At 47.0% G+C, this 19,110-nt stretch overlaps 14 non-coding genes and 1 pseudogene across 14 annotated transcripts; all 15 read left to right on the top strand.

The window, feature by feature from the left end:
• The first annotated feature begins 198 nt into the window (after positions 1-198).
• LOC142253886 (U2 spliceosomal RNA) lies at positions 199-389 on the top strand. Its single transcript, XR_012726916.1, has one exon. It is a non-coding gene; the product is annotated as a U2 spliceosomal RNA (small nuclear RNA).
• A 1,117-nt stretch (positions 390-1,506) lies between these two features.
• LOC142253884 (U2 spliceosomal RNA) lies at positions 1,507-1,697 on the top strand. Its single transcript, XR_012726914.1, has one exon. It is a non-coding gene; the product is annotated as a U2 spliceosomal RNA (small nuclear RNA).
• Positions 1,698-2,814: 1,117 nt separating this feature from the next.
• Positions 2,815-2,956, top strand: LOC142253662 (U2 spliceosomal RNA; annotated as a pseudogene).
• Positions 2,957-3,653: 697 nt separating this feature from the next.
• Positions 3,654-3,847, top strand: LOC142253150 (U2 spliceosomal RNA). The gene has a single exon (XR_012726468.1). It is a non-coding gene; the product is annotated as a U2 spliceosomal RNA (small nuclear RNA).
• A 1,117-nt stretch (positions 3,848-4,964) lies between these two features.
• On the top strand, positions 4,965-5,155 carry LOC142253883 (U2 spliceosomal RNA). The gene has a single exon (XR_012726913.1). It is a non-coding gene; the product is annotated as a U2 spliceosomal RNA (small nuclear RNA).
• A 1,117-nt stretch (positions 5,156-6,272) lies between these two features.
• On the top strand, positions 6,273-6,463 carry LOC142253882 (U2 spliceosomal RNA). The gene has a single exon (XR_012726912.1). It is a non-coding gene; the product is annotated as a U2 spliceosomal RNA (small nuclear RNA).
• Positions 6,464-7,580: 1,117 nt separating this feature from the next.
• On the top strand, positions 7,581-7,771 carry LOC142253881 (U2 spliceosomal RNA). The gene has a single exon (XR_012726911.1). It is a non-coding gene; the product is annotated as a U2 spliceosomal RNA (small nuclear RNA).
• A 1,117-nt stretch (positions 7,772-8,888) lies between these two features.
• LOC142253880 (U2 spliceosomal RNA) lies at positions 8,889-9,079 on the top strand. Its single transcript, XR_012726910.1, has one exon. It is a non-coding gene; the product is annotated as a U2 spliceosomal RNA (small nuclear RNA).
• Positions 9,080-10,196: 1,117 nt separating this feature from the next.
• Positions 10,197-10,387, top strand: LOC142253879 (U2 spliceosomal RNA). The gene has a single exon (XR_012726909.1). It is a non-coding gene; the product is annotated as a U2 spliceosomal RNA (small nuclear RNA).
• A 1,117-nt stretch (positions 10,388-11,504) lies between these two features.
• On the top strand, positions 11,505-11,695 carry LOC142253878 (U2 spliceosomal RNA). Its single transcript, XR_012726908.1, has one exon. It is a non-coding gene; the product is annotated as a U2 spliceosomal RNA (small nuclear RNA).
• Positions 11,696-12,812: 1,117 nt separating this feature from the next.
• On the top strand, positions 12,813-13,003 carry LOC142253877 (U2 spliceosomal RNA). The gene has a single exon (XR_012726907.1). It is a non-coding gene; the product is annotated as a U2 spliceosomal RNA (small nuclear RNA).
• A 1,117-nt stretch (positions 13,004-14,120) lies between these two features.
• Positions 14,121-14,311, top strand: LOC142253875 (U2 spliceosomal RNA). Its single transcript, XR_012726906.1, has one exon. It is a non-coding gene; the product is annotated as a U2 spliceosomal RNA (small nuclear RNA).
• A 1,117-nt stretch (positions 14,312-15,428) lies between these two features.
• Positions 15,429-15,619, top strand: LOC142252937 (U2 spliceosomal RNA). The gene has a single exon (XR_012726297.1). It is a non-coding gene; the product is annotated as a U2 spliceosomal RNA (small nuclear RNA).
• A 1,117-nt stretch (positions 15,620-16,736) lies between these two features.
• Positions 16,737-16,927, top strand: LOC142253874 (U2 spliceosomal RNA). The gene has a single exon (XR_012726905.1). It is a non-coding gene; the product is annotated as a U2 spliceosomal RNA (small nuclear RNA).
• Positions 16,928-18,044: 1,117 nt separating this feature from the next.
• Positions 18,045-18,235, top strand: LOC142253873 (U2 spliceosomal RNA). The gene has a single exon (XR_012726904.1). It is a non-coding gene; the product is annotated as a U2 spliceosomal RNA (small nuclear RNA).
• The last annotated feature ends 875 nt before the right edge of the window (positions 18,236-19,110 follow it).

The raw sequence follows: 19,110 nt of genomic DNA, 5'->3' as shown, positions 1-19,110 counted from the left end.
CAGATTCATTGCAGTGGGCGGCGGCTGCAAAACGCACCATTCTTCTTGTTTTTGCTCTGCAAAGCAGCCTTTTCAAGGGTTGGCTTGGGTGACAAAATGTCTTGTGTAGGCGTGGGTTTGTCTCCCTCTCGCTCTCTCTCCCTAAGATGTGTCCGGCATAGGCCAGGGTGCCACTCGAGGCCCAAACCAATTCTGGTTATCGCTTCTCGGCCTTTTGGCTAAGATCAAGTGTAGTATCTGTTCTTATCAGTTTAATATCTGATACGTCCCCTATCTGGGGACCATATATTAAATGGATTTTTAGAACAGGGAGATGGAAAAAGAGCTTGCTCTGTCCACTCCACGCATTGACCTGGTATTGCAGTACCTCCAGGAACGGTGCACCCCTTCTTAACCCAGTTTCCAAAAGCAGAACTCGATTCACCTGATTCATATTAGCCCGATTAGCGAATTGAAATGAATTTTTATCTAACACACTTTTTACTTGCTTTATTCATCCAAATAGCAAACTCATCACCACTCAACTTCACCAACTCTGCTATGTCCCGTGCAGTATCTTGTTGTCAGTCTAATCTAGATCATGTGTAATTGAATGGAATAGATCCCTTTTGGACAAAGTGGAGTCAGATGCTGCAGTGACCACAGGTGTGAGAGGATCTACAATTGGCATCTGGTGTTATCTCTCTGCTTCCACTCCAAATAAAGTTACCTGTTGTTACCTGAACGTCAAATACTAAGAATGGGCGGCCTATGAAAGAATTAGTACTTTCATTAAGTATACTAAACCGGCTAATTGGGAATAGACAAACTGTAAAAAGCCCTCTGAGAAAGCCCCTCTCTAACCTTTGTTAGTAAGCTTTTCTGTAGCCTGCCTGTTGATGTATTTTCGGTTTGAACAGTGCACAACATGAAGAGACGGAACACTGGCGGCTTGTCACAATGCCCCCCGATGACATCACAATAGCGCTGCTGCCTAGAAAACAAGCTGCGCAGAAGAAGTTGTTCTTTGGGTGGGAGGGTGGGCTAGTGGAAGGAGGGGGCAATCTCTTTTTTTCCCGGGTGGTAGGGGGATGACAGGAGAAGGGAAGCGGGTGGTGAGAAAGGTACAGAGGGCAGGGTTTGGGGGCTGGGAAGGAAAGGGAAAAGATTAGGGTTTGGGGATGATGAAAGGGCTTTCTACGGGTAAGGATGGCAAAGGGTGGCAGTGACGGAAAGTCAGGCAACCTGTCCTGTCCGTCTTTTTGTATCGTGAATTGGAAAGACTGCAAGGGGGAGGGGAGTTGCTTGCGCCCTAAAGGAGGAGTTATTCAGATTCATTGCAGTGGGCGGCGGCTGCAAAACGCACCATTCTTCTTGTTTTTGCTCTGCAAAGCAGCCTTTTCAAGGGTTGGCTTGGGTGACAAAATGTCTTGTGTAGGCGTGGGTTTGTCTCCCTCTCGCTCTCTCTCCCTAAGATGTGTCCGGCATAGGCCAGGGTGCCACTCGAGGCCCAAACCAATTCTGGTTATCGCTTCTCGGCCTTTTGGCTAAGATCAAGTGTAGTATCTGTTCTTATCAGTTTAATATCTGATACGTCCCCTATCTGGGGACCATATATTAAATGGATTTTTAGAACAGGGAGATGGAAAAAGAGCTTGCTCTGTCCACTCCACGCATTGACCTGGTATTGCAGTACCTCCAGGAACGGTGCACCCCTTCTTAACCCAGTTTCCAAAAGCAGAACTCGATTCACCTGATTCATATTAGCCCGATTAGCGAATTGAAATGAATTTTTATCTAACACACTTTTTACTTGCTTTATTCATCCAAATAGCAAACTCATCACCACTCAACTTCACCAACTCTGCTATGTCCCGTGCAGTATCTTGTTGTCAGTCTAATCTAGATCATGTGTAATTGAATGGAATAGATCCCTTTTGGACAAAGTGGAGTCAGATGCTGCAGTGACCACAGGTGTGAGAGGATCTACAATTGGCATCTGGTGTTATCTCTCTGCTTCCACTCCAAATAAAGTTACCTGTTGTTACCTGAACGTCAAATACTAAGAATGGGCGGCCTATGAAAGAATTAGTACTTTCATTAAGTATACTAAACCGGCTAATTGGGAATAGACAAACTGTAAAAAGCCCTCTGAGAAAGCCCCTCTCTAACCTTTGTTAGTAAGCTTTTCTGTAGCCTGCCTGTTGATGTATTTTCGGTTTGAACAGTGCACAACATGAAGAGACGGAACACTGGCGGCTTGTCACAATGCCCCCCGATGACATCACAATAGCGCTGCTGCCTAGAAAACAAGCTGCGCAGAAGAAGTTGTTCTTTGGGTGGGAGGGTGGGCTAGTGGAAGGAGGGGGCAATCTCTTTTTTTCCCGGGTGGTAGGGGGATGACAGGAGAAGGGAAGCGGGTGGTGAGAAAGGTACAGAGGGCAGGGTTTGGGGGCTGGGAAGGAAAGGGAAAAGATTAGGGTTTGGGGATGATGAAAGGGCTTTCTACGGGTAAGGATGGCAAAGGGTGGCAGTGACGGAAAGTCAGGCAACCTGTCCTGTCCGTCTTTTTGTATCGTGAATTGGAAAGACTGCAAGGGGGAGGGGAGTTGCTTGCGCCCTAAAGGAGGAGTTATTCAGATTCATTGCAGTGGGCGGCGGCTGCAAAACGCACCATTCTTCTTGTTTTTGCTCTGCAAAGCAGCCTTTTCAAGGGTTGGCTTGGGTGACAAAATGTCTTGTGTAGGCGTGGGTTTGTCTCCCTCTCGCTCTCTCTCCCTAAGATGTGTCCGGCATAGGCCAGGGTGCCACTCGAGGCCCAAACCAATTCTGGTTATCGCTTCTCGGCCTTTTGGCTAAGATCAAGTGTAGTATCGTTCGAAAAGGTGGTTTAAGGCTCCGGCCACCTTAGTACAATGATGCAATGCACACTGGAAGGTTGCACTTGTTAGTACTTTGGGAGGATAGTATATCCATCTAGAGGAAACCATGGCCCTACCAGGATTGAGGCTATTAGACTGAGTAAGTGTGGGGGTTATGGTGCAATGTGCCCCAGGAATGGACACCCTGGAGGGAGTCTGAACTTGCTAGGTTGGGACCCTGGTAAGCCTCAGACTCTGTCGCACGCCGCGCCTTGCCTATTCATACTTTCCAAGCATATTGCCCTATCCTGGCCTTCTGGCTAAGAAGGGAAATTTTTATAATCCCGGTCGGAGGTCCGGTCAGCTTTGGGCTGAGAAACCAACACCCGGTTGGAGGTCCGGGTCAGCTTTGGCTGAGAAACCAACACCCGGTTGGAGGTCCGGTTAGCCTTGGGCTGAGAAACCAACACCCGGTTGGAGGTCCGGTCAGCCTTGGGCTGAGAAACCAACACCCGGTTGGAGGTCCGGTCAGCCTTGGGCTGAGAAACCAACACCGGTTGACGGTCCGGGCAGTCTCGGCTGCGAAACCAACGACTAGTAGCTCCCTACTCCACTTGGGTAAGATGCCTCGGTGGACGCTGGGAGCAACAACAAGGCTCAACCAGGCTTCGGCTTGGGGGAGCACCGAAGATCCCTGACCCTCGCTGTGGCCTTCTGGTTCGGAGGGACGGGGTTGATTTTTGGGGATCCTCTTCTCACGGAGGGGTCCACACGAATCCTAGCCTTTGCACTGTTTTTGGTGTGACTTCGGTCATGCATTTTTGCGGTGCTTTGGAAAGCTTCATTAAATCAAATCTGTTCTTATCAGTTTAATATCTGATACGTCCCCTATCTGGGGACCATATATTAAATGGATTTTTAGAACAGGGAGATGGAAAAAGAGCTTGCTCTGTCCACTCCACGCATTGACCTGGTATTGCAGTACCTCCAGGAACGGTGCACCCCTTCTTAACCCAGTTTCCAAAAGCAGAACTCGATTCACCTGATTCATATTAGCCCGATTAGCGAATTGAAATGAATTTTTATCTAACACACTTTTTACTTGCTTTATTCATCCAAATAGCAAACTCATCACCACTCAACTTCACCAACTCTGCTATGTCCCGTGCAGTATCTTGTTGTCAGTCTAATCTAGATCATGTGTAATTGAATGGAATAGATCCCTTTTGGACAAAGTGGAGTCAGATGCTGCAGTGACCACAGGTGTGAGAGGATCTACAATTGGCATCTGGTGTTATCTCTCTGCTTCCACTCCAAATAAAGTTACCTGTTGTTACCTGAACGTCAAATACTAAGAATGGGCGGCCTATGAAAGAATTAGTACTTTCATTAAGTATACTAAACCGGCTAATTGGGAATAGACAAACTGTAAAAAGCCCTCTGAGAAAGCCCCTCTCTAACCTTTGTTAGTAAGCTTTTCTGTAGCCTGCCTGTTGATGTATTTTCGGTTTGAACAGTGCACAACATGAAGAGACGGAACACTGGCGGCTTGTCACAATGCCCCCCGATGACATCACAATAGCGCTGCTGCCTAGAAAACAAGCTGCGCAGAAGAAGTTGTTCTTTGGGTGGGAGGGTGGGCTAGTGGAAGGAGGGGGCAATCTCTTTTTTTCCCGGGTGGTAGGGGGATGACAGGAGAAGGGAAGCGGGTGGTGAGAAAGGTACAGAGGGCAGGGTTTGGGGGCTGGGAAGGAAAGGGAAAAGATTAGGGTTTGGGGATGATGAAAGGGCTTTCTACGGGTAAGGATGGCAAAGGGTGGCAGTGACGGAAAGTCAGGCAACCTGTCCTGTCCGTCTTTTTGTATCGTGAATTGGAAAGACTGCAAGGGGGAGGGGAGTTGCTTGCGCCCTAAAGGAGGAGTTATTCAGATTCATTGCAGTGGGCGGCGGCTGCAAAACGCACCATTCTTCTTGTTTTTGCTCTGCAAAGCAGCCTTTTCAAGGGTTGGCTTGGGTGACAAAATGTCTTGTGTAGGCGTGGGTTTGTCTCCCTCTCGCTCTCTCTCCCTAAGATGTGTCCGGCATAGGCCAGGGTGCCACTCGAGGCCCAAACCAATTCTGGTTATCGCTTCTCGGCCTTTTGGCTAAGATCAAGTGTAGTATCTGTTCTTATCAGTTTAATATCTGATACGTCCCCTATCTGGGGACCATATATTAAATGGATTTTTAGAACAGGGAGATGGAAAAAGAGCTTGCTCTGTCCACTCCACGCATTGACCTGGTATTGCAGTACCTCCAGGAACGGTGCACCCCTTCTTAACCCAGTTTCCAAAAGCAGAACTCGATTCACCTGATTCATATTAGCCCGATTAGCGAATTGAAATGAATTTTTATCTAACACACTTTTTACTTGCTTTATTCATCCAAATAGCAAACTCATCACCACTCAACTTCACCAACTCTGCTATGTCCCGTGCAGTATCTTGTTGTCAGTCTAATCTAGATCATGTGTAATTGAATGGAATAGATCCCTTTTGGACAAAGTGGAGTCAGATGCTGCAGTGACCAAAGGTGTGAGAGGATCTACAATTGGCATCTGGTGTTATCTCTCTGCTTCCACTCCAAATAAAGTTACCTGTTGTTACCTGAACGTCAAATACTAAGAATGGGCGGCCTATGAAAGAATTAGTACTTTCATTAAGTATACTAAACCGGCTAATTGGGAATAGACAAACTGTAAAAAGCCCTCTGAGAAAGCCCCTCTCTAACCTTTGTTAGTAAGCTTTTCTGTAGCCTGCCTGTTGATGTATTTTCGGTTTGAACAGTGCACAACATGAAGAGACGGAACACTGGCGGCTTGTCACAATGCCCCCCGATGACATCACAATAGCGCTGCTGCCTAGAAAACAAGCTGCGCAGAAGAAGTTGTTCTTTGGGTGGGAGGGTGGGCTAGTGGAAGGAGGGGGCAATCTCTTTTTTTCCCGGGTGGTAGGGGGATGACAGGAGAAGGGAAGCGGGTGGTGAGAAAGGTACAGAGGGCAGGGTTTGGGGGCTGGGAAGGAAAGGGAAAAGATTAGGGTTTGGGGATGATGAAAGGGCTTTCTACGGGTAAGGATGGCAAAGGGTGGCAGTGACGGAAAGTCAGGCAACCTGTCCTGTCCGTCTTTTTGTATCGTGAATTGGAAAGACTGCAAGGGGGAGGGGAGTTGCTTGCGCCCTAAAGGAGGAGTTATTCAGATTCATTGCAGTGGGCGGCGGCTGCAAAACGCACCATTCTTCTTGTTTTTGCTCTGCAAAGCAGCCTTTTCAAGGGTTGGCTTGGGTGACAAAATGTCTTGTGTAGGCGTGGGTTTGTCTCCCTCTCGCTCTCTCTCCCTAAGATGTGTCCGGCATAGGCCAGGGTGCCACTCGAGGCCCAAACCAATTCTGGTTATCGCTTCTCGGCCTTTTGGCTAAGATCAAGTGTAGTATCTGTTCTTATCAGTTTAATATCTGATACGTCCCCTATCTGGGGACCATATATTAAATGGATTTTTAGAACAGGGAGATGGAAAAAGAGCTTGCTCTGTCCACTCCACGCATTGACCTGGTATTGCAGTACCTCCAGGAACGGTGCACCCCTTCTTAACCCAGTTTCCAAAAGCAGAACTCGATTCACCTGATTCATATTAGCCCGATTAGCGAATTGAAATGAATTTTTATCTAACACACTTTTTACTTGCTTTATTCATCCAAATAGCAAACTCATCACCACTCAACTTCACCAACTCTGCTATGTCCCGTGCAGTATCTTGTTGTCAGTCTAATCTAGATCATGTGTAATTGAATGGAATAGATCCCTTTTGGACAAAGTGGAGTCAGATGCTGCAGTGACCACAGGTGTGAGAGGATCTACAATTGGCATCTGGTGTTATCTCTCTGCTTCCACTCCAAATAAAGTTACCTGTTGTTACCTGAACGTCAAATACTAAGAATGGGCGGCCTATGAAAGAATTAGTACTTTCATTAAGTATACTAAACCGGCTAATTGGGAATAGACAAACTGTAAAAAGCCCTCTGAGAAAGCCCCTCTCTAACCTTTGTTAGTAAGCTTTTCTGTAGCCTGCCTGTTGATGTATTTTCGGTTTGAACAGTGCACAACATGAAGAGACGGAACACTGGCGGCTTGTCACAATGCCCCCCGATGACATCACAATAGCGCTGCTGCCTAGAAAACAAGCTGCGCAGAAGAAGTTGTTCTTTGGGTGGGAGGGTGGGCTAGTGGAAGGAGGGGGCAATCTCTTTTTTTCCCGGGTGGTAGGGGGATGACAGGAGAAGGGAAGCGGGTGGTGAGAAAGGTACAGAGGGCAGGGTTTGGGGGCTGGGAAGGAAAGGGAAAAGATTAGGGTTTGGGGATGATGAAAGGGCTTTCTACGGGTAAGGATGGCAAAGGGTGGCAGTGACGGAAAGTCAGGCAACCTGTCCTGTCCGTCTTTTTGTATCGTGAATTGGAAAGACTGCAAGGGGGAGGGGAGTTGCTTGCGCCCTAAAGGAGGAGTTATTCAGATTCATTGCAGTGGGCGGCGGCTGCAAAACGCACCATTCTTCTTGTTTTTGCTCTGCAAAGCAGCCTTTTCAAGGGTTGGCTTGGGTGACAAAATGTCTTGTGTAGGCGTGGGTTTGTCTCCCTCTCGCTCTCTCTCCCTAAGATGTGTCCGGCATAGGCCAGGGTGCCACTCGAGGCCCAAACCAATTCTGGTTATCGCTTCTCGGCCTTTTGGCTAAGATCAAGTGTAGTATCTGTTCTTATCAGTTTAATATCTGATACGTCCCCTATCTGGGGACCATATATTAAATGGATTTTTAGAACAGGGAGATGGAAAAAGAGCTTGCTCTGTCCACTCCACGCATTGACCTGGTATTGCAGTACCTCCAGGAACGGTGCACCCCTTCTTAACCCAGTTTCCAAAAGCAGAACTCGATTCACCTGATTCATATTAGCCCGATTAGCGAATTGAAATGAATTTTTATCTAACACACTTTTTACTTGCTTTATTCATCCAAATAGCAAACTCATCACCACTCAACTTCACCAACTCTGCTATGTCCCGTGCAGTATCTTGTTGTCAGTCTAATCTAGATCATGTGTAATTGAATGGAATAGATCCCTTTTGGACAAAGTGGAGTCAGATGCTGCAGTGACCACAGGTGTGAGAGGATCTACAATTGGCATCTGGTGTTATCTCTCTGCTTCCACTCCAAATAAAGTTACCTGTTGTTACCTGAACGTCAAATACTAAGAATGGGCGGCCTATGAAAGAATTAGTACTTTCATTAAGTATACTAAACCGGCTAATTGGGAATAGACAAACTGTAAAAAGCCCTCTGAGAAAGCCCCTCTCTAACCTTTGTTAGTAAGCTTTTCTGTAGCCTGCCTGTTGATGTATTTTCGGTTTGAACAGTGCACAACATGAAGAGACGGAACACTGGCGGCTTGTCACAATGCCCCCCGATGACATCACAATAGCGCTGCTGCCTAGAAAACAAGCTGCGCAGAAGAAGTTGTTCTTTGGGTGGGAGGGTGGGCTAGTGGAAGGAGGGGGCAATCTCTTTTTTTCCCGGGTGGTAGGGGGATGACAGGAGAAGGGAAGCGGGTGGTGAGAAAGGTACAGAGGGCAGGGTTTGGGGGCTGGGAAGGAAAGGGAAAAGATTAGGGTTTGGGGATGATGAAAGGGCTTTCTACGGGTAAGGATGGCAAAGGGTGGCAGTGACGGAAAGTCAGGCAACCTGTCCTGTCCGTCTTTTTGTATCGTGAATTGGAAAGACTGCAAGGGGGAGGGGAGTTGCTTGCGCCCTAAAGGAGGAGTTATTCAGATTCATTGCAGTGGGCGGCGGCTGCAAAACGCACCATTCTTCTTGTTTTTGCTCTGCAAAGCAGCCTTTTCAAGGGTTGGCTTGGGTGACAAAATGTCTTGTGTAGGCGTGGGTTTGTCTCCCTCTCGCTCTCTCTCCCTAAGATGTGTCCGGCATAGGCCAGGGTGCCACTCGAGGCCCAAACCAATTCTGGTTATCGCTTCTCGGCCTTTTGGCTAAGATCAAGTGTAGTATCTGTTCTTATCAGTTTAATATCTGATACGTCCCCTATCTGGGGACCATATATTAAATGGATTTTTAGAACAGGGAGATGGAAAAAGAGCTTGCTCTGTCCACTCCACGCATTGACCTGGTATTGCAGTACCTCCAGGAACGGTGCACCCCTTCTTAACCCAGTTTCCAAAAGCAGAACTCGATTCACCTGATTCATATTAGCCCGATTAGCGAATTGAAATGAATTTTTATCTAACACACTTTTTACTTGCTTTATTCATCCAAATAGCAAACTCATCACCACTCAACTTCACCAACTCTGCTATGTCCCGTGCAGTATCTTGTTGTCAGTCTAATCTAGATCATGTGTAATTGAATGGAATAGATCCCTTTTGGACAAAGTGGAGTCAGATGCTGCAGTGACCACAGGTGTGAGAGGATCTACAATTGGCATCTGGTGTTATCTCTCTGCTTCCACTCCAAATAAAGTTACCTGTTGTTACCTGAACGTCAAATACTAAGAATGGGCGGCCTATGAAAGAATTAGTACTTTCATTAAGTATACTAAACCGGCTAATTGGGAATAGACAAACTGTAAAAAGCCCTCTGAGAAAGCCCCTCTCTAACCTTTGTTAGTAAGCTTTTCTGTAGCCTGCCTGTTGATGTATTTTCGGTTTGAACAGTGCACAACATGAAGAGACGGAACACTGGCGGCTTGTCACAATGCCCCCCGATGACATCACAATAGCGCTGCTGCCTAGAAAACAAGCTGCGCAGAAGAAGTTGTTCTTTGGGTGGGAGGGTGGGCTAGTGGAAGGAGGGGGCAATCTCTTTTTTTCCCGGGTGGTAGGGGGATGACAGGAGAAGGGAAGCGGGTGGTGAGAAAGGTACAGAGGGCAGGGTTTGGGGGCTGGGAAGGAAAGGGAAAAGATTAGGGTTTGGGGATGATGAAAGGGCTTTCTACGGGTAAGGATGGCAAAGGGTGGCAGTGACGGAAAGTCAGGCAACCTGTCCTGTCCGTCTTTTTGTATCGTGAATTGGAAAGACTGCAAGGGGGAGGGGAGTTGCTTGCGCCCTAAAGGAGGAGTTATTCAGATTCATTGCAGTGGGCGGCGGCTGCAAAACGCACCATTCTTCTTGTTTTTGCTCTGCAAAGCAGCCTTTTCAAGGGTTGGCTTGGGTGACAAAATGTCTTGTGTAGGCGTGGGTTTGTCTCCCTCTCGCTCTCTCTCCCTAAGATGTGTCCGGCATAGGCCAGGGTGCCACTCGAGGCCCAAACCAATTCTGGTTATCGCTTCTCGGCCTTTTGGCTAAGATCAAGTGTAGTATCTGTTCTTATCAGTTTAATATCTGATACGTCCCCTATCTGGGGACCATATATTAAATGGATTTTTAGAACAGGGAGATGGAAAAAGAGCTTGCTCTGTCCACTCCACGCATTGACCTGGTATTGCAGTACCTCCAGGAACGGTGCACCCCTTCTTAACCCAGTTTCCAAAAGCAGAACTCGATTCACCTGATTCATATTAGCCCGATTAGCGAATTGAAATGAATTTTTATCTAACACACTTTTTACTTGCTTTATTCATCCAAATAGCAAACTCATCACCACTCAACTTCACCAACTCTGCTATGTCCCGTGCAGTATCTTGTTGTCAGTCTAATCTAGATCATGTGTAATTGAATGGAATAGATCCCTTTTGGACAAAGTGGAGTCAGATGCTGCAGTGACCACAGGTGTGAGAGGATCTACAATTGGCATCTGGTGTTATCTCTCTGCTTCCACTCCAAATAAAGTTACCTGTTGTTACCTGAACGTCAAATACTAAGAATGGGCGGCCTATGAAAGAATTAGTACTTTCATTAAGTATACTAAACCGGCTAATTGGGAATAGACAAACTGTAAAAAGCCCTCTGAGAAAGCCCCTCTCTAACCTTTGTTAGTAAGCTTTTCTGTAGCCTGCCTGTTGATGTATTTTCGGTTTGAACAGTGCACAACATGAAGAGACGGAACACTGGCGGCTTGTCACAATGCCCCCCGATGACATCACAATAGCGCTGCTGCCTAGAAAACAAGCTGCGCAGAAGAAGTTGTTCTTTGGGTGGGAGGGTGGGCTAGTGGAAGGAGGGGGCAATCTCTTTTTTTCCCGGGTGGTAGGGGGATGACAGGAGAAGGGAAGCGAGTGGTGAGAAAGGTACAGAGGGCAGGGTTTGGGGGCTGGGAAGGAAAGGGAAAAGATTAGGGTTTGGGGATGATGAAAGGGCTTTCTACGGGTAAGGATGGCAAAGGGTGGCAGTGACGGAAAGTCAGGCAACCTGTCCTGTCCGTCTTTTTGTATCGTGAATTGGAAAGACTGCAAGGGGGAGGGGAGTTGCTTGCGCCCTAAAGGAGGAGTTATTCAGATTCATTGCAGTGGGCGGCGGCTGCAAAACGCACCATTCTTCTTGTTTTTGCTCTGCAAAGCAGCCTTTTCAAGGGTTGGCTTGGGTGACAAAATGTCTTGTGTAGGCGTGGGTTTGTCTCCCTCTCGCTCTCTCTCCCTAAGATGTGTCCGGCATAGGCCAGGGTGCCACTCGAGGCCCAAACCAATTCTGGTTATCGCTTCTCGGCCTTTTGGCTAAGATCAAGTGTAGTATCTGTTCTTATCAGTTTAATATCTGATACGTCCCCTATCTGGGGACCATATATTAAATGGATTTTTAGAACAGGGAGATGGAAAAAGAGCTTGCTCTGTCCACTCCACGCATTGACCTGGTATTGCAGTACCTCCAGGAACGGTGCACCCCTTCTTAACCCAGTTTCCAAAAGCAGAACTCGATTCACCTGATTCATATTAGCCCGATTAGCGAATTGAAATGAATTTTTATCTAACACACTTTTTACTTGCTTTATTCATCCAAATAGCAAACTCATCACCACTCAACTTCACCAACTCTGCTATGTCCCGTGCAGTATCTTGTTGTCAGTCTAATCTAGATCATGTGTAATTGAATGGAATAGATCCCTTTTGGACAAAGTGGAGTCAGATGCTGCAGTGACCACAGGTGTGAGAGGATCTACAATTGGCATCTGGTGTTATCTCTCTGCTTCCACTCCAAATAAAGTTACCTGTTGTTACCTGAACGTCAAATACTAAGAATGGGCGGCCTATGAAAGAATTAGTACTTTCATTAAGTATACTAAACCGGCTAATTGGGAATAGACAAACTGTAAAAAGCCCTCTGAGAAAGCCCCTCTCTAACCTTTGTTAGTAAGCTTTTCTGTAGCCTGCCTGTTGATGTATTTTCGGTTTGAACAGTGCACAACATGAAGAGACGGAACACTGGCGGCTTGTCACAATGCCCCCCGATGACATCACAATAGCGCTGCTGCCTAGAAAACAAGCTGCGCAGAAGAAGTTGTTCTTTGGGTGGGAGGGTGGGCTAGTGGAAGGAGGGGGCAATCTCTTTTTTTCCCGGGTGGTAGGGGGATGACAGGAGAAGGGAAGCGGGTGGTGAGAAAGGTACAGAGGGCAGGGTTTGGGGGCTGGGAAGGAAAGGGAAAAGATTAGGGTTTGGGGATGATGAAAGGGCTTTCTACGGGTAAGGATGGCAAAGGGTGGCAGTGACGGAAAGTCAGGCAACCTGTCCTGTCCGTCTTTTTGTATCGTGAATTGGAAAGACTGCAAGGGGGAGGGGAGTTGCTTGCGCCCTAAAGGAGGAGTTATTCAGATTCATTGCAGTGGGCGGCGGCTGCAAAACGCACCATTCTTCTTGTTTTTGCTCTGCAAAGCAGCCTTTTCAAGGGTTGGCTTGGGTGACAAAATGTCTTGTGTAGGCGTGGGTTTGTCTCCCTCTCGCTCTCTCTCCCTAAGATGTGTCCGGCATAGGCCAGGGTGCCACTCGAGGCCCAAACCAATTCTGGTTATCGCTTCTCGGCCTTTTGGCTAAGATCAAGTGTAGTATCTGTTCTTATCAGTTTAATATCTGATACGTCCCCTATCTGGGGACCATATATTAAATGGATTTTTAGAACAGGGAGATGGAAAAAGAGCTTGCTCTGTCCACTCCACGCATTGACCTGGTATTGCAGTACCTCCAGGAACGGTGCACCCCTTCTTAACCCAGTTTCCAAAAGCAGAACTCGATTCACCTGATTCATATTAGCCCGATTAGCGAATTGAAATGAATTTTTATCTAACACACTTTTTACTTGCTTTATTCATCCAAATAGCAAACTCATCACCACTCAACTTCACCAACTCTGCTATGTCCCGTGCAGTATCTTGTTGTCAGTCTAATCTAGATCATGTGTAATTGAATGGAATAGATCCCTTTTGGACAAAGTGGAGTCAGATGCTGCAGTGACCACAGGTGTGAGAGGATCTACAATTGGCATCTGGTGTTATCTCTCTGCTTCCACTCCAAATAAAGTTACCTGTTGTTACCTGAACGTCAAATACTAAGAATGGGCGGCCTATGAAAGAATTAGTACTTTCATTAAGTATACTAAACCGGCTAATTGGGAATAGACAAACTGTAAAAAGCCCTCTGAGAAAGCCCCTCTCTAACCTTTGTTAGTAAGCTTTTCTGTAGCCTGCCTGTTGATGTATTTTCGGTTTGAACAGTGCACAACATGAAGAGACGGAACACTGGCGGCTTGTCACAATGCCCCCCGATGACATCACAATAGCGCTGCTGCCTAGAAAACAAGCTGCGCAGAAGAAGTTGTTCTTTGGGTGGGAGGGTGGGCTAGTGGAAGGAGGGGGCAATCTCTTTTTTTCCCGGGTGGTAGGGGGATGACAGGAGAAGGGAAGCGGGTGGTGAGAAAGGTACAGAGGGCAGGGTTTGGGGGCTGGGAAGGAAAGGGAAAAGATTAGGGTTTGGGGATGATGAAAGGGCTTTCTACGGGTAAGGATGGCAAAGGGTGGCAGTGACGGAAAGTCAGGCAACCTGTCCTGTCCGTCTTTTTGTATCGTGAATTGGAAAGACTGCAAGGGGGAGGGGAGTTGCTTGCGCCCTAAAGGAGGAGTTATTCAGATTCATTGCAGTGGGCGGCGGCTGCAAAACGCACCATTCTTCTTGTTTTTGCTCTGCAAAGCAGCCTTTTCAAGGGTTGGCTTGGGTGACAAAATGTCTTGTGTAGGCGTGGGTTTGTCTCCCTCTCGCTCTCTCTCCCTAAGATGTGTCCGGCATAGGCCAGGGTGCCACTCGAGGCCCAAACCAATTCTGGTTATCGCTTCTCGGCCTTTTGGCTAAGATCAAGTGTAGTATCTGTTCTTATCAGTTTAATATCTGATACGTCCCCTATCTGGGGACCATATATTAAATGGATTTTTAGAACAGGGAGATGGAAAAAGAGCTTGCTCTGTCCACTCCACGCATTGACCTGGTATTGCAGTACCTCCAGGAACGGTGCACCCCTTCTTAACCCAGTTTCCAAAAGCAGAACTCGATTCACCTGATTCATATTAGCCCGATTAGCGAATTGAAATGAATTTTTATCTAACACACTTTTTACTTGCTTTATTCATCCAAATAGCAAACTCATCACCACTCAACTTCACCAACTCTGCTATGTCCCGTGCAGTATCTTGTTGTCAGTCTAATCTAGATCATGTGTAATTGAATGGAATAGATCCCTTTTGGACAAAGTGGAGTCAGATGCTGCAGTGACCACAGGTGTGAGAGGATCTACAATTGGCATCTGGTGTTATCTCTCTGCTTCCACTCCAAATAAAGTTACCTGTTGTTACCTGAACGTCAAATACTAAGAATGGGCGGCCTATGAAAGAATTAGTACTTTCATTAAGTATACTAAACCGGCTAATTGGGAATAGACAAACTGTAAAAAGCCCTCTGAGAAAGCCCCTCTCTAACCTTTGTTAGTAAGCTTTTCTGTAGCCTGCCTGTTGATGTATTTTCGGTTTGAACAGTGCACAACATGAAGAGACGGAACACTGGCGGCTTGTCACAATGCCCCCCGATGACATCACAATAGCGCTGCTGCCTAGAAAACAAGCTGCGCAGAAGAAGTTGTTCTTTGGGTGGGAGGGTGGGCTAGTGGAAGGAGGGGGCAATCTCTTTTTTTCCCGGGTGGTAGGGGGATGACAGGAGAAGGGAAGCGGGTGGTGAGAAAGGTACAGAGGGCAGGGTTTGGGGGCTGGGAAGGAAAGGGAAAAGATTAGGGTTTGGGGATGATGAAAGGGCTTTCTACGGGTAAGGATGGCAAAGGGTGGCAGTGACGGAAAGTCAGGCAACCTGTCCTGTCCGTCTTTTTGTATCGTGAATTGGAAAGACTGCAAGGGGGAGGGGAGTTGCTTGCGCCCTAAAGGAGGAGTTATTCAGATTCATTGCAGTGGGCGGCGGCTGCAAAACGCACCATTCTTCTTGTTTTTGCTCTGCAAAGCAGCCTTTTCAAGGGTTGGCTTGGGTGACAAAATGTCTTGTGTAGGCGTGGGTTTGTCTCCCTCTCGCTCTCTCTCCCTAAGATGTGTCCGGCATAGGCCAGGGTGCCACTCGAGGCCCAAACCAATTCTGGTTATCGCTTCTCGGCCTTTTGGCTAAGATCAAGTGTAGTATCTGTTCTTATCAGTTTAATATCTGATACGTCCCCTATCTGGGGACCATATATTAAATGGATTTTTAGAACAGGGAGATGGAAAAAGAGCTTGCTCTGTCCACTCCACGCATTGACCTGGTATTGCAGTACCTCGAGGAACGGTGCACCCCTTCTTAACCCAGTTTCCAAAAGCAGAACTCGATTCACCTGATTCATATTAGCCCGATTAGCGAATTGAAATGAATTTTTATCTAACACACTTTTTACTTGCTTTATTCATCCAAATAGCAAACTCATCACCACTCAACTTCACCAACTCTGCTATGTCCCGTGCAGTATCTTGTTGTCAGTCTAATCTAGATCATGTGTAATTGAATGGAATAGATCCCTTTTGGACAAAGTGGAGTCAGATGCTGCAGTGACCACAGGTGTGAGAGGATCTACAATTGGCATCTGGTGTTATCTCTCTGCTTCCACTCCAAATAAAGTTACCTGTTGTTACCTGAACGTCAAATACTAAGAATGGGCGGCCTATGAAAGAATTAGTACTTTCATTAAGTATACTAAACCGGCTAATTGGGAATAGACAAACTGTAAAAAGCCCTCTGAGAAAGCCCCTCTCTAACCTTTGTTAGTAAGCTTTTCTGTAGCCTGCCTGTTGATGTATTTTCGGTTTGAACAGTGCACAACATGAAGAGACGGAACACTGGCGGCTTGTCACAATGCCCCCCGATGACATCACAATAGCGCTGCTGCCTAGAAAACAAGCTGCGCAGAAGAAGTTGTTCTTTGGGTGGGAGGGTGGGCTAGTGGAAGGAGGGGGCAATCTCTTTTTTTCCCGGGTGGTAGGGGGATGACAGGAGAAGGGAAGCGGGTGGTGAGAAAGGTACAGAGGGCAGGGTTTGGGGGCTGGGAAGGAAAGGGAAAAGATTAGGGTTTGGGGATGATGAAAGGGCTTTCTACGGGTAAGGATGGCAAAGGGTGGCAGTGACGGAAAGTCAGGCAACCTGTCCTGTCCGTCTTTTTGTATCGTGAATTGGAAAGACTGCAAGGGGGAGGGGAGTTGCTTGCGCCCTAAAGGAGGAGTTATTCAGATTCATTGCAGTGGGCGGCGGCTGCAAAACGCACCATTCTTCTTGTTTTTGCTCTGCAAAGCAGCCTTTTCAAGGGTTGGCTTGGGTGACAAAATGTCTTGTGTAGGCGTGGGTTTGTCTCCCTCTCGCTCTCTCTCCCTAAGATGTGTCCGGCATAGGCCAGGGTGCCACTCGAGGCCCAAACCAATTCTGGTTATCGCTTCTCGGCCTTTTGGCTAAGATCAAGTGTAGTATCTGTTCTTATCAGTTTAATATCTGATACGTCCCCTATCTGGGGACCATATATTAAATGGATTTTTAGAACAGGGAGATGGAAAAAGAGCTTGCTCTGTCCACTCCACGCATTGACCTGGTATTGCAGTACCTCCAGGAACGGTGCACCCCTTCTTAACCCAGTTTCCAAAAGCAGAACTCGATTCACCTGATTCATATTAGCCCGATTAGCGAATTGAAATGAATTTTTATCTAACACACTTTTTACTTGCTTTATTCATCCAAATAGCAAACTCATCACCACTCAACTTCACCAACTCTGCTATGTCCCGTGCAGTATCTTGTTGTCAGTCTAATCTAGATCATGTGTAATTGAATGGAATAGATCCCTTTTGGACAAAGTGGAGTCAGATGCTGCAGTGACCACAGGTGTGAGAGGATCTACAATTGGCATCTGGTGTTATCTCTCTGCTTCCACTCCAAATAAAGTTACCTGTTGTTACCTGAACGTCAAATACTAAGAATGGGCGGCCTATGAAAGAATTAGTACTTTCATTAAGTATACTAAACCGGCTAATTGGGAATAGACAAACTGTAAAAAGCCCTCTGAGAAAGCCCCTCTCTAACCTTTGTTAGTAAGCTTTTCTGTAGCCTGCCTGTTGATGTATTTTCGGTTTGAACAGTGCACAACATGAAGAGACGGAACACTGGCGGCTTGTCACAATGCCCCCCGATGACATCACAATAGCGCTGCTGCCTAGAAAACAAGCTGCGCAGAAGAAGTTGTTCTTTGGGTGGGAGGGTGGGCTAGTGGAAGGAGGGGGCAATCTCTTTTTTTCCCGGGTGGTAGGGGGATGACAGGAGAAGGGAAGCGGGTGGTGAGAAAGGTACAGAGGGCAGGGTTTGGGGGCTGGGAAGGAAAGGGAAAAGATTAGGGTTTGGGGATGATGAAAGGGCTTTCTACGGGTAAGGATGGCAAAGGGTGGCAGTGACGGAAAGTCAGGCAACCTGTCCTGTCCGTCTTTTTGTATCGTGAATTGGAAAGACTGCAAGGGGGAGGGGAGTTGCTTGCGCCCTAAAGGAGGAGTTATTCAGATTCATTGCAGTGGGCGGCGGCTGCAAAACGCACCATTCTTCTTGTTTTTGCTCTGCAAAGCAGCCTTTTCAAGGGTTGGCTTGGGTGACAAAATGTCTTGTGTAGGCGTGGGTTTGTCTCCCTCTCGCTCTCTCTCCCTAAGATGTGTCCGGCATAGGCCAGGGTGCCACTCGAGGCCCAAACCAATTCTGGTTATCGCTTCTCGGCCTTTTGGCTAAGATCAAGTGTAGTATCTGTTCTTATCAGTTTAATATCTGATACGTCCCCTATCTGGGGACCATATATTAAATGGATTTTTAGAACAGGGAGATGGAAAAAGAGCTTGCTCTGTCCACTCCACGCATTGACCTGGTATTGCAGTACCTCCAGGAACGGTGCACCCCTTCTTAACCCAGTTTCCAAAAGCAGAACTCGATTCACCTGATTCATATTAGCCCGATTAGCGAATTGAAATGAATTTTTATCTAACACACTTTTTACTTGCTTTATTCATCCAAATAGCAAACTCATCACCACTCAACTTCACCAACTCTGCTATGTCCCGTGCAGTATCTTGTTGTCAGTCTAATCTAGATCATGTGTAATTGAATGGAATAGATCCCTTTTGGACAAAGTGGAGTCAGATGCTGCAGTGACCACAGGTGTGAGAGGATCTACAATTGGCATCTGGTGTTATCTCTCTGCTTCCACTCCAAATAAAGTTACCTGTTGTTACCTGAACGTCAAATACTAAGAATGGGCGGCCTATGAAAGAATTAGTACTTTCATTAAGTATACTAAACCGGCTAATTGGGAATAGACAAACTGTAAAAAGCCCTCTGAGAAAGCCCCTCTCTAACCTTTGTTAGTAAGCTTTTCTGTAGCCTGCCTGTTGATGTATTTTCGGTTTGAACAGTGCACAACATGAAGAGACGGAACACTGGCGGCTTGTCACAATGCCCCCCGATGACATCACAATAGCGCTGCTGCCTAGAAAACAAGCTGCACAGAAGAAGTTGTTCTTTGGGTGGGAGGGTGGGCTAGTGGAAGGAGGGGGCAATCTCTTTTTTTCCCGGGTGGTAGGGGGATGACAGGAGAAGGGAAGCGGGTGGTGAGAAAGGTACAGAGGGCAGGGTTTGGGGGCTGGGAAGGAAAGGGAAAAGATTAGGGTTTGGGGATGATGAAAGGGCTTTCTACGGGTAAGGATGGCAAAGGGTGGCAGTGACGGAAAGTCAGGCAACCTGTCCTGTCCGTCTTTTTGTATCGTGAATTGGAAAGACT

This window comes from Anomaloglossus baeobatrachus, chromosome 9 (assembly GCF_048569485.1).
Source record: "Anomaloglossus baeobatrachus isolate aAnoBae1 chromosome 9, aAnoBae1.hap1, whole genome shotgun sequence".
Lineage (NCBI taxonomy): Eukaryota > Metazoa > Chordata > Amphibia > Anura > Aromobatidae > Anomaloglossus > Anomaloglossus baeobatrachus.
Note: the sequence above shows the minus strand (reverse complement) of the source record. Positions and strands in the feature narration are given on the sequence as shown.